The sequence below is a fragment of the Meleagris gallopavo genome, chromosome 5 (genome assembly GCF_905368555.1).
Source record: "Meleagris gallopavo chromosome 5, MGAL_WU_HG_1.1, whole genome shotgun sequence".
NCBI lineage: Eukaryota > Metazoa > Chordata > Aves > Galliformes > Phasianidae > Meleagris > Meleagris gallopavo.
The window spans coordinates 26,938,748-26,949,546 of record NC_139408.1 but is presented as its reverse complement, the minus strand read 5'-3'; the positions used below and the strand labels follow the sequence as shown (position 1 = coordinate 26,949,546).

General features: G+C 44.6%; 1 protein-coding gene across 9 annotated transcripts in view; it reads right to left on the bottom strand.

Moving 5' to 3' along the window:
• Positions 1-10,799, bottom strand: part of MAP3K9 (mitogen-activated protein kinase kinase kinase 9) — a 105,481-nt gene that overhangs the window by 27,567 nt on the left and 67,115 nt on the right. For 5 of the 9 annotated variants that reach the window (XR_014883535.1, XR_014883541.1, XR_014883546.1 and 2 more), the window contains one exon: positions 8,146-8,229. The exons of 3 other annotated variants lie outside the window; for them this stretch is intronic. The gene's annotated coding sequence lies outside the window, so the exon portion shown is untranslated. Of the gene's footprint in view, positions 1-2,040; positions 8,230-10,799 lie in introns of those variants that run through there. One more of the 9 variants, XR_014883538.1, reaches the window with a different exon arrangement.

Sequence of the window (10,799 nt, the reverse complement as noted above, 5' to 3'; positions counted from 1 at the left end):
TGGTCTCATCCTGTGGTGGTCAGTGCAGTGTGTGTGCCCCAAGACAGCCGATAGCATTTAGATGAAGAGTGCAAACTGAAACATAGAAAGCAGAAACCTGAACACACCAAGTTCTGTTGAGTGCTGTGTGCTCTGGTTCCACTGGATGTGGTATTTGCAAACAGTGGGCTATATCTCACATTCCAGCAGTATCTTGCGACAGTTTTTTTCCAGCCAAAACTTGGAAGAGTTGCTAGAGAAACATCAAGGGAAAAGGCAAGTCTGTATCACTGTCTCTGAAAAAAACAAAGCTATGTTCTTTAGATCAGGGATACATCCAGCCCACACTGGGGGTGGGGAAGAGACTGTCTTAGAATGACATATAAGCCTCTGAGATAGGATGGACCTACGTCAGTTGTGTGAAACTTATTACCTAAGATGGCACCAGAAGTTCATGTTTCTCAAGTGGGTGGTGGAAAGCAGTTGCTTCCCAAAATCAGGAATGCTGTGCGCAGCAACTGTGAAGGAAAGGGCTGTGTACTTGGGACAGCATCATCACTCTCTTTAGATAGCCTACGGCTCATACATCTCTGCCAGAAATAGCAAGCGCCTCTGCCCACCATTACCCATGTCTAAGCAGCTGCTGCTAGGACAACCATGGGTTTAAAGGCAGAGGACAAATGAGAGGCATTCTGTAAATTGTTGCTAACTACAAAAAGAAGTTTAGGCAGAATTGTGCTTGGGTGCCTGTTTTACACGGTACTGTGTAAAACAGATTAAAAGATGCATGCAGTTCTCCGTATCCTGTACACATTATGGTGTACAGCAAATGAAAATAGAGGTGACTCCCCTGTACTTCATTTTGCTCTTGACAGTTCACCCCACAGCTGCATGTTGCCTTTTACTAGGATTGAAACAAGGATTCACCCTGTAGGCCATGCACAAGGAGAGGACACCACCTACATAGCCTCTGCCCCAGGAGAGTGCAGGCAAGCAGAGGCAGGCTTCTCACTCATGACCTTAATATAAAAGGAAAGCCATTTTCCACTCATTGGAGATGTAGGCCCATGGCCCTGTTACTTTGTCTAGTAATAGTTTTAGCCCTTGCAACGGCTTCCGGTAACCACATCAGTCCTGACTGTATAAAAGGAGCATAGCCCTTAGTGCTCAACATCTTTTGCTCCAGGTGCACTGTGAACTATAGGGAAAAGTGGGAAGTTTGTGAATGTGCACATGAAAAAGATCTCTAAGAGTCTCCAGACACTACATAACAAGTCACTTTCTTCAGAAAAGAGTTGTCTTTACATACCTTGGCACTCAGGGTACCTCCATCACACCAGAAGCTAAAAGAAGGAAGTCAACAGAGAGAAAAGAGAGCCAGAGACTGTTTTGCAGATAGGTAGCATCTGTGTTTCCACTGTAACACAAAGTCCGGGAGAAAGATGCACAGAAGTCCATGTGGAGGTTTTGTACACAGGAAAGAAAGAGAGCAGCAATGCCACCAAAGCCACAGAGCTCCTCCCCACAGCAGCCTGCACTGCCTTGCAATATCAAACAATCCAGTACAGTTTGCAGTCTAACTGGAAAAATGTGCAGACATATCACTACCTCTACATGTGTCTGCATGTGTCAGGGGAGTGGGAAAGAGCCTTGAAGAATTCCTAAAAGGCTCTGTTTTCTGCAGAGAGAGAAGGCATATTTGAGTTCCAGCACACTAAGGGCTTCTTCAGCTCTAGAGGAGCAAGGCCATAAAATACTAAGTTGCTTCTGGCATCTGCTGAATTTAAGAATACCCCAGGAGAAAGCTGTGGTTTTCTCCAAGAACTGTTCATCAGGAAATGGAAGAAATAAAAATTGGATGTTAAGGGGAGAAGCTACTATCAAGCCCCCAGAACAGAGGGCTCCATGTGTCCAACAAAATCTTCAGAGCCCATAGTTATTTTTTTTACAACAAGCAGTACTTACCAGCTGCTGAGGTATCTGCAGGGGCCACCAAATCCCACCCCCATTACCCACTCACTGATGTCAGCAATTGGTTACACCATGAAAAGACAATCTCTGTTGGAGCTGGTCATGTCCACTACAGGTCAGTGGTGTTTTTATATTGAGCAGTCAAACAGCAATGTGAGAATACAAATCTTGAAAGCCAAAATAAGCAAACAACGCTCAACCGGGTGGTATACAGGGGAATGAACACACGCCCATCCAAGTATCCAGCACAGTTAAAACGTCTCCAGTGTAATTGGAAGTCCATTCACCCATTACATATGAAAACAGCAGAAACAAAATGACATGGCAGATGCCTGGCAGAGCAGGAGGAAGGCTGAGAGCAAGCAAGAACTGGGGTTGAAACGAGAGAGGGCTGAGCCAACTATGAGATGCAAACTACAAGCCAAATACAGGTTCCTGGGCAAAATGAGAATTAAAGCAGGAAAAAAAATGACCAAAGTCTTAGCCATGCTATTTGCAGTTAATAACAAGACTTAGTTTTAATTGGCAAGATGCACAACAGGAAAAAGGACAGACAGATTAGAGTTGATTTTCCAGCTGGAGGGGGCAGCAAAGAGGCAGGCTTCCTTCCTCCAGCACAATCATTTATGAAAGTGTGAGGAGATGACAAATACATGCTGGCTGCAGAATTTTTCCAAATACATGTCAATCCCTGCAGCTGGAAAAAGTGGTGTGGACAGAACAAAAGTCTTTGTTTTATTTAAGAATGATTGGTTTTCAGAATTGATGGGTAGGCAAAGATCTGGCTATTCGTGCTTGCTGGAAAACTCAGGAGCCCGGAAGTTGAAGATGACATTGAGCACAAAGCAACCCCTTTAGCAGTGCATCTCCATTTCACTTTCCAAGAATTTCATCTGTGTGAATGTTTTCCCCAGAATTCAGCCCAGCAGACTAACAAGTAGCTGTGTTCTTTGTGGTGGTTCATGTGAGATCTTCAGGGGCTTGGTCTGCCTTGTTTTCTTTATCCTTCTTTTATATTCAAACCCTTGATTGTGCCCTCACCTTTTCTATTTTAGGGGAACGAGAAGGGAAGTGGAAGGGTATTTGGTGTGGCAAAGGGAAAACCACACCAAATACACACAGGACCTGTATATCCCTCTTCTCTGCTTCTTTGTCACTTTTGCTTATGCACCCTGAAGCACACTGGTGTTCCTCCTGAGCTTCATGCTCCACAAAGCAATTGAGAGGTTTGGGCAGAGGCTATTTAAATAAGGAACCACAGTGGTTTGCCACCCAGATGGGGTGCTTGGGAGGGTGCAGTTAATGAACAGGTTCCTTAATTCTATTCATGGATTTGCATAAACAATTAACAGGACTTTGTATTGCTGCAGCTGGCATGAGATTTCCAGAGGTTGTTCTGAGTAGTTCTTACAAGCTCTTCAGGTGCTAAATGCTGCAGGCTCTGCTACCACACCAGCAGCCTCCTTGCTGCTTCAGTAAAGGTGATGAAAAGACAAGACACCTTCCTCAGCTACAGCTTAGGGAACGTAAATTCATAGATACCAGATAAGAACATAAGAGGAAACCTGTGTCAACATATGACTTTGAGGCAGTTAGCAGCCTGGGAGGTGGAAAGGGGTGTAAGTGGTCTCAGGGAGGTAGGGAGAGGATAAGATTCCTTTTTGTTTCCCAGAGACACACTTTCCGTTGTCATAACAAAGGGCCAGCTCAAAATCACTCAGCCTGGAAAGCTGTGCCTACAGCAAATGTGGAGAATCAGGAAATGAATAGATTATGTACTGCCCGGGAAATTGTCTTGTTACCCCAGCTTCATGCCCACTCATTATCCTATGGAAAACATCTGTTGTGCTACAAGGACAGATAAGAGGACAAGGGGGAGGAGAGGAAATAAGGCAGGACGGAAAGAAACACAATACACCTCTCTCTCAATTTTCCTAGCAAAACTGTATAGCAGTAAATACACTGAATAGACTCCAAATCTTTTTCACTTGCTGATGCAGGAATGGGTTTAACAAGTTGACCTATTCACCAGAAAGGGGGAACAGGAGACTGCCCTTCCAAATATTCCCCTCTGCTCTGCAATGAGCAGCGTGTGCCCAGGCTGCCTCTGCCAGGCACTGCTTCTCCTACCCCATAGCCTCCTGCCTGCACCTGGCAGGAGCACCTCTGGCTTTCCCCACAACCTCTTGCCAGCCCTCTGGCCTCCACTCTTCCCTGTTCACCATAGCTACATCATAGCACAAGCCTGAGAGCAGATAGATTTTGGCAGAATGACTGGTCATGTTAGGTGGGGAAAAATGTTGTAGCTGTAGCTGCAAGGCCAATGTGCTGCACTATCCAGCTGTAGCAGGGGAGAACAAAGCTGCCTTGCCAGCCTGGCATCACAGGCCCTACCCACAGCTTTTCTCCTTCCTTCATTGCCAGCCCAGTTTTATAAATAGCTGTGGCTCCACAATAACTAACTTGTACAACTTTTTCTTCCTTCCAGAGGGCTCCCCTCTGCTCCTTTTGCCTGCTGGGACGTGTGAGTCTCTGCCAGCTGGTAGCTGCTCTGGCAACAGCCCATTGCTGGTGAGGAAATCATACACAGCAGCGCCAGCTGGAACTGGGGAGAGAATTCAGGAAGGAGAAGGTGAACTTGGCTGGGTATGTGGAGCCAATATAATCCTCATAAGAATTGTGCCACCTGATCTCCCCTGACTGCCTCTACTTAGGCTCCTGTCACGTAAGGCCCTCACAAGAGCTCCCTGTTGCCCACTGCAGCCTACAGAAGCCATGGCAGATAAGCTCAGAGGAAGTGTGGTGAATCACCACTGTGCTCTGTTACACTGTTTTCTCCTTAGAGCTGGGCTAACAGAAGCATCTGAGCATATGTTCTCTTGCCTATTGTCAGATTGACAAATCAAAACTGTGATTCATGTGAAACTGTACATTTTCTGTATTAGACTCAGCTTAGCTCAGCGCTGTAAATGCTCGGTGCTGACTGCAGTGAAATGCTGACATCCAGCATGCAAACTCTGAGCACTGAAGATGGCAGAGAAGCTTCATATAAAGATTTCTGCCAAGAAAAAAAGGTTTTTAAAGTAAAAGGAGAAGACCTGGTTGCTTGTAACTGAAGCTAGATTTAAGACGAAGTCATCTTGACCAACTGTATCTCTTCCATCATTTCTGGAGGCGTTCCCCAGTCTATTTGTGTATGAATGTGCACATGCAGAGGCACAAAGTGGCCATAGGCTGCAGTCTTGAGGGCAGATCAGCGCAGGCAGAGCTGGACCAGACCTTGCGCGGCTGTCCATCACATCCCACCATGCTTAGTGTTGGTTAGGTCTCCCCTGTCCAAGCTGAACCAGCGTGACAGCCAAAAATGTGGCTTTGCCTCTTCTGTAACTCCTAAACATCTTGTCTTACAAGCACTGAACAAACACGGGGCAGCAGAAGACATCTCTCGATGAGGGGTGGCAGCTTCACAGACCCTAAAGTCATTGAGAAGAGTCTCCCCATTTGCACCAGGGAGACTCCCACCCCATCTCAGCTCCTCTGATTCCGGGCTTTCTTGATTTCTTACTGGGGAGAATAAAATCCACACTGCAGAGAAGTCTAAGCCAAGCAGTTGCTGTAGACAGATAAGGTTACTTTTTAAAATAAAAGCAGTATTTTTCAGGTAACTGGAGAAACAGAAAAAATCTTGAGCTGAAATGCTACCATGGTAAAGTGTTGAAGAGCAGAAAGTTTGGGCTTTTGAAAGCCTTTCCTGTGGGGGGGGTCTTTGTAAGATGTTAATATCCAGACACTGACATTTCCCCACAGTAATGGAAATGCAAAGGAAAAGGAGAGCTTCTGTGAATGGGAAAAACAGGTTGAATGAAAAGTCTCACAACAAATCAGTCAAAGAAGATCCAGTTCATGGCCTGAGACCGTGCTTGGAAGCGAGAGAAGAAAGACAGAAGCAGAGAGCTGTAAAGAAATAAGGAATCTAGAAAAGAGTTTCACTGACAGCATCTATAAAGGGAGTTTGAATGGGAAAAGGAACAGAGGAGAAAGTGACACAGATACCCCTAACCTGCACATCTGAAGGAAGGAGCTGGCAGGAGCTCTGACTCCAGGGTGGAGGATGGATTTCTGGAATGGGAGACACAACAGGGAGTAAAACAGAAGTAAATGAGAAAATAGGGAAGTAGAATATGGTAGAAAAATGAAAAGATTGAGCTGGTAGCAAGACTTGCCAGCCATGGCAAGTAGGACTTGGGCATCTGCATAATGAGATCCCACCACAGCTAAAGATAGAGGGAGAAAAATGAGACAGACATCCTCCTGAAGACACATGTAGGAAACCTCAGGCAGTGGCCATCTGCCAGACCTCTAAATGCTGATCCTTTTCTTCTGCCTTTATATTGCTTTCCATACAGCAGACCAAGAGACAGACCAATTTGCCTTGCCTTAATGTTTTTTAAATTGTACTGGGGCAGGGGGACACGCATAAGGTTGTTGTTTTAAAATCTGTATTGTCTGGAGGTGGTAACCCACCTTCATTATTTGCTTTGGTAGCAGGCTTGTTTTGGGACCCGAAACAAATAGCATTTTTTAAGGCTGACACACAGGGAGTGGGACTTCCTTGATGACTTCAGATTACAATCCTTTTGCAAAACTGTCCATAAGCAGGCTGCTGTTCTAATTTGTTGGGGGAATTTTTTAGCTATCAATGCTTCTGTTTCAGCAGTGACTCAAACTCAAATGCAGTCTCCCCTTGTCCCTCTCCTGCAGCAGCATCTTCAACTCTCCTTCTAGACAGAAACTGCTGCTGTGCTTGTGATACTAAATTAAAATATATCTCATTGACCACTAGGAAAAGTACATATTCAGATTACCCAGAATGAAACAGATGGACTAAGCATTCCTTTGATTTTGCTTAGCAAAGACAGCTGGAGGATTTACAGGGGGAACACAAGGATTTTTGCTTCCTTTAAACAACAGTGGGTTGTTTGTAACCAGCCTGACTACGAGGGGTATTCTTGGTCAATGATGACAACACAGAGAAGCAGCTTAGTGCATCAAGAACAGGCTCAGGCTGAAGAGACAGTGGCAACAACTCCCTGAAAAGGGCTGACAGAGCTCTGCAGCATTCCTCCTCTTCACACCGGAGCAATGCTGGGCTACAGCAAATCTTCTGGCATCAGATAAAACCCAGCTGTCTCATATTGCCTCCTACAAACTTCTGCTTAGAAAAATGGCCACATGTAAATGGCATATTCCCTCAGTCAAAGCTGTCCTCCTGCATCTTGCTAGGACTGAATTAGATCCAACCAACAGCTTGCTGACTTCAGTAGGTTATCTCTGAAGGTTGGCTGCCTGCTGGCAAGCTCTGAGCACTGACACAGGGAGAGCTCATGAGCCCGTTTTGAAATAAGCCCTACAAGCCAAGATGCACAATCTTTCACAGGACCCTTCAAATCCCTGGTGAAATCTGGCTCCCCTGCCAGGATACTCACCAAAATGCAGGCATAGGCAGTGCCTGAATAGAACAAATGGGGTCATCCAGAGCCTGGACCCTGACACCAGCTCTGCAGGCTGGAAGAGCCAGAGTGGCCCAGACTGGCATATCCCCATTGGTGGCTCTCAGCTGCACCTCTTTCAGCCCACAGTGCCTTGATGCTGAGGCTGCACCATCATCTTGGGAGTATGCTCCTGTTTCTAGGTGCCCCTTAAAACCCAAGTAATAAGGGCTACAAGCATACCAAACAAACTGTAAAAAGCTGTGACTTGCTCTAAGCTATTGTGATTCAGAAGGACTCAATCATTTTTTAATATTTGTGTCAGGCAGTGCTGGCTGCTCGTGTGTCACACAGGCCTGGGCTTTTATATAAGTATAGAAAAACAGTTACCTTGTCAGTGACTCCCTATACTTGTCCCCAGCCCAACAAGATGGAAGGGCTGAGCAAGACAGAAACCTGCCGTGGATACAGCCAAACCAACATGTCTCAGCAGCATCCCAAACTTTCACCTCAACCTATAGAGTTTAAGATGTTCTTCAGCAAACCTGAGGCTATTGGTCTGGGAGATCAGTCTCCCAGCATCAGCTTGGCAATGTGGAGGAGCTAACAATCACTCCGTGAAGTCTATCATCATCTCAATAGGGAAAATGAGTAAGAGGTATTGCCATCATATCCATTTGCTCAAGGAATAAAAGTAACAGTTTACCTTTGTCGTCTTTGTTTGCTATGTTGGGCCACTATGGCACAGGAGTCGAGCTTCACTTCACCTTATGTGGCTTCTGGAAAATGACTGCCATATGAGAGAAGAAAAGGAAAAGCTGTATACGGTAAGAGGGTCTGGATCTGCAGATTACAGGTAACTGTGCAGCTTGACTCTAATCCTCCAATTTATAGCATACAGAGTCAGAATTCAAATCAACAGAAAAACAAGGAGCCCTACAGTGCTGTTAGCAAGGATTCTCATAAAATGAGCTAGGTTTTATTTCTTCTCAAGAAACAGATCTTCTAACACACGTGCTGTCCTTAAGAGATCTCTCTTCCTTGCAGTGGTCTGGGACAGCAGTTTTCTACACCAACTGTTATTTGTCCAGAGACTGACGTGGAGCTAGAGAGATCCTACATTTTTACATCTCCGTGATCCAACATCAGATGGAATTAGTTAACCAATAAAGGAGAGCTGTCTAATAAAAGATGGAATCTCTCCTTTCACTCATCACCAGTGTAAATACAGATTCCCTTCAGGAATGTCAGAGCTCTGTTAATGATGAGCAAGTCAAGCCATATCATCTCATACCATAAAGCTGAAGCAATACTAACTCTGAAAATAGGTCTGGAAAAGATCCTCAAGAGAGCACCTACGCCACCCCATTGCCTTAAGGCAATTAGGTCAGACTAAGTTAAACTGCTCCCAAGAGGTGTTTGTCTAACCTGTTCTTAAAGGCCTCCCTATAGCAGAATACCACAGCCTACACAGATAGAAAGGTAAGAGACTTTTTACTAAAGCTTAAACTAAGTCTCCTTTGCAGTGATTTCAACCAATCAATTTTTGTTTTAGCTACAGCAGGCTTGACAAATTTATTCTTTTTCTTTGCAGAAATCTCTGATCTTTACAAAAGCCTCTTCTCTAGAACTGATCTTTCAGCTTTTATCAACATTTCTTCAGCTGAGAGTCCTTCTCTGTTCCCCTGGCTTACCTTCGCATTACTTCCACGTGGTTTCCATCTGTATTTGAGTGCAGTGCTGGGAACAGGACAGTCCTCCAGCCTCCCAGCACAAGAGGGAGTGGAAACATTATTTCAGATGTCCTTTGTACAAAAGGCCTACTTATTGATTCTAACAAGAAGTTTTGCATTCCTTGCAGTAGCAAGAAAATTTTGACTCACATTCAAGTCTCATCCCAGACTGCTCTGCACATTCCCACTTTAATTTCACATTTAACACTCCTTACTGAGTTGCATCCTGTTTGAGAAACAATTACATTTCATGAAATGAGGAATCATGGTTCTTTATCCACACAACGAACAGATCTGCATCTCTCTGGTCTTAAAAGGACACGCATAGTCAAATTTTAAGACACAAATTACCAGCTTTGGGGCAGGGGGAAGTGTATATAAGTGTTTCATTTTTGTAGTGTTGCTAACAAGATCTTCAGGGCTTTGCAGTCCTTTACCATTTATGAAAAACACTACTTTACAGCTGAGAGTCACAGCCTGTTGGGAATATCACTCAAAAGCAACTCCTTTTGTTCTTTTAGATCACCTCACAGAGTCAAGCACATTCAGATCATCCACAGCAAGCAAGATTAATAATACCTGAGCAAGATGTGAGCATTTAAGAACAGCGGCACAAAAATTCAGACCTATCATGTTGTTTTTCATGCCATGTAAGTTCTTTTCCTAGCATCCCACAGTCAAAAGAGAGACATTTCTTTCAGAAACCTTCTAGGCAAGGATCACAGGCAGGGCAGCCCAAAGATTTCATCTAACAGCACTGAATATCTTCAGCCAATGGAAAAGCCAGCCTTGAACTGGATCTGACTGGGAGACCCATGGCAAGACCAGACTCAAATCTGTAGCCACTTGGTTACAGTGAACTATCCTGTAGAACACTCATAGAATCCCCTAATCATTGCAGGCACAATGACGGGGTTCATGTTTAAATGCATTAACTACTGAAACAAAATTACTGCTTGCAGAAGTAAATCTCTGCCTTTTCAGGGCTTTCAGGAATGCTATAAAGCCCGCAATATATTGCTGTGCAGATCGTCAAGCAAGAGTCCCTCTGAAGAGTGGGTGAAACAGCCACAAACAAGCATGTAGTATTCATCTCGTTGTAGTGTCTTGCATGTGCCCAGTGATTAAATAGTTCCAACTCACCACTCATGATGGGAGCAGTGAGCCAAAGGCATCTAAAAAAAATCAGGTATCTGTGGAAAGCCCAAGGGAATTTAGCCTGAAAATGTGGTCCAGATCCAGATAAATGTTGGTATCTCCCTATGGTGTTTAAAGAAATAATGCTGATTTAAGCAGTTCAGGATTTGGTTTGGAGCTACATTGCTGAAAAGCAGCTTAGAAGGGAAGAAATGTTGCGCAGAGTCGTACAAGCTGGATTCCTCCTAGATCTGTTCCCCGTATTACCTGGCCCAGTTACAGAGCAGAGCCGAGCCTCATTTTTCCAAGCACTGAACTAACTCCATCTCACATTGCTGGTTATGGAAGAATTTAGCAAGTAATGTTTCAAGCACGCTTCTGAATGGACTCTCTGAGCATGAAGTATTGTTGCTGCTGTTGTTAAAAACAAGAACACAATCTGCCGCTGAATAATTCATTTGATGCGAGAAAAGCCAGTGAGTTGTAGAAC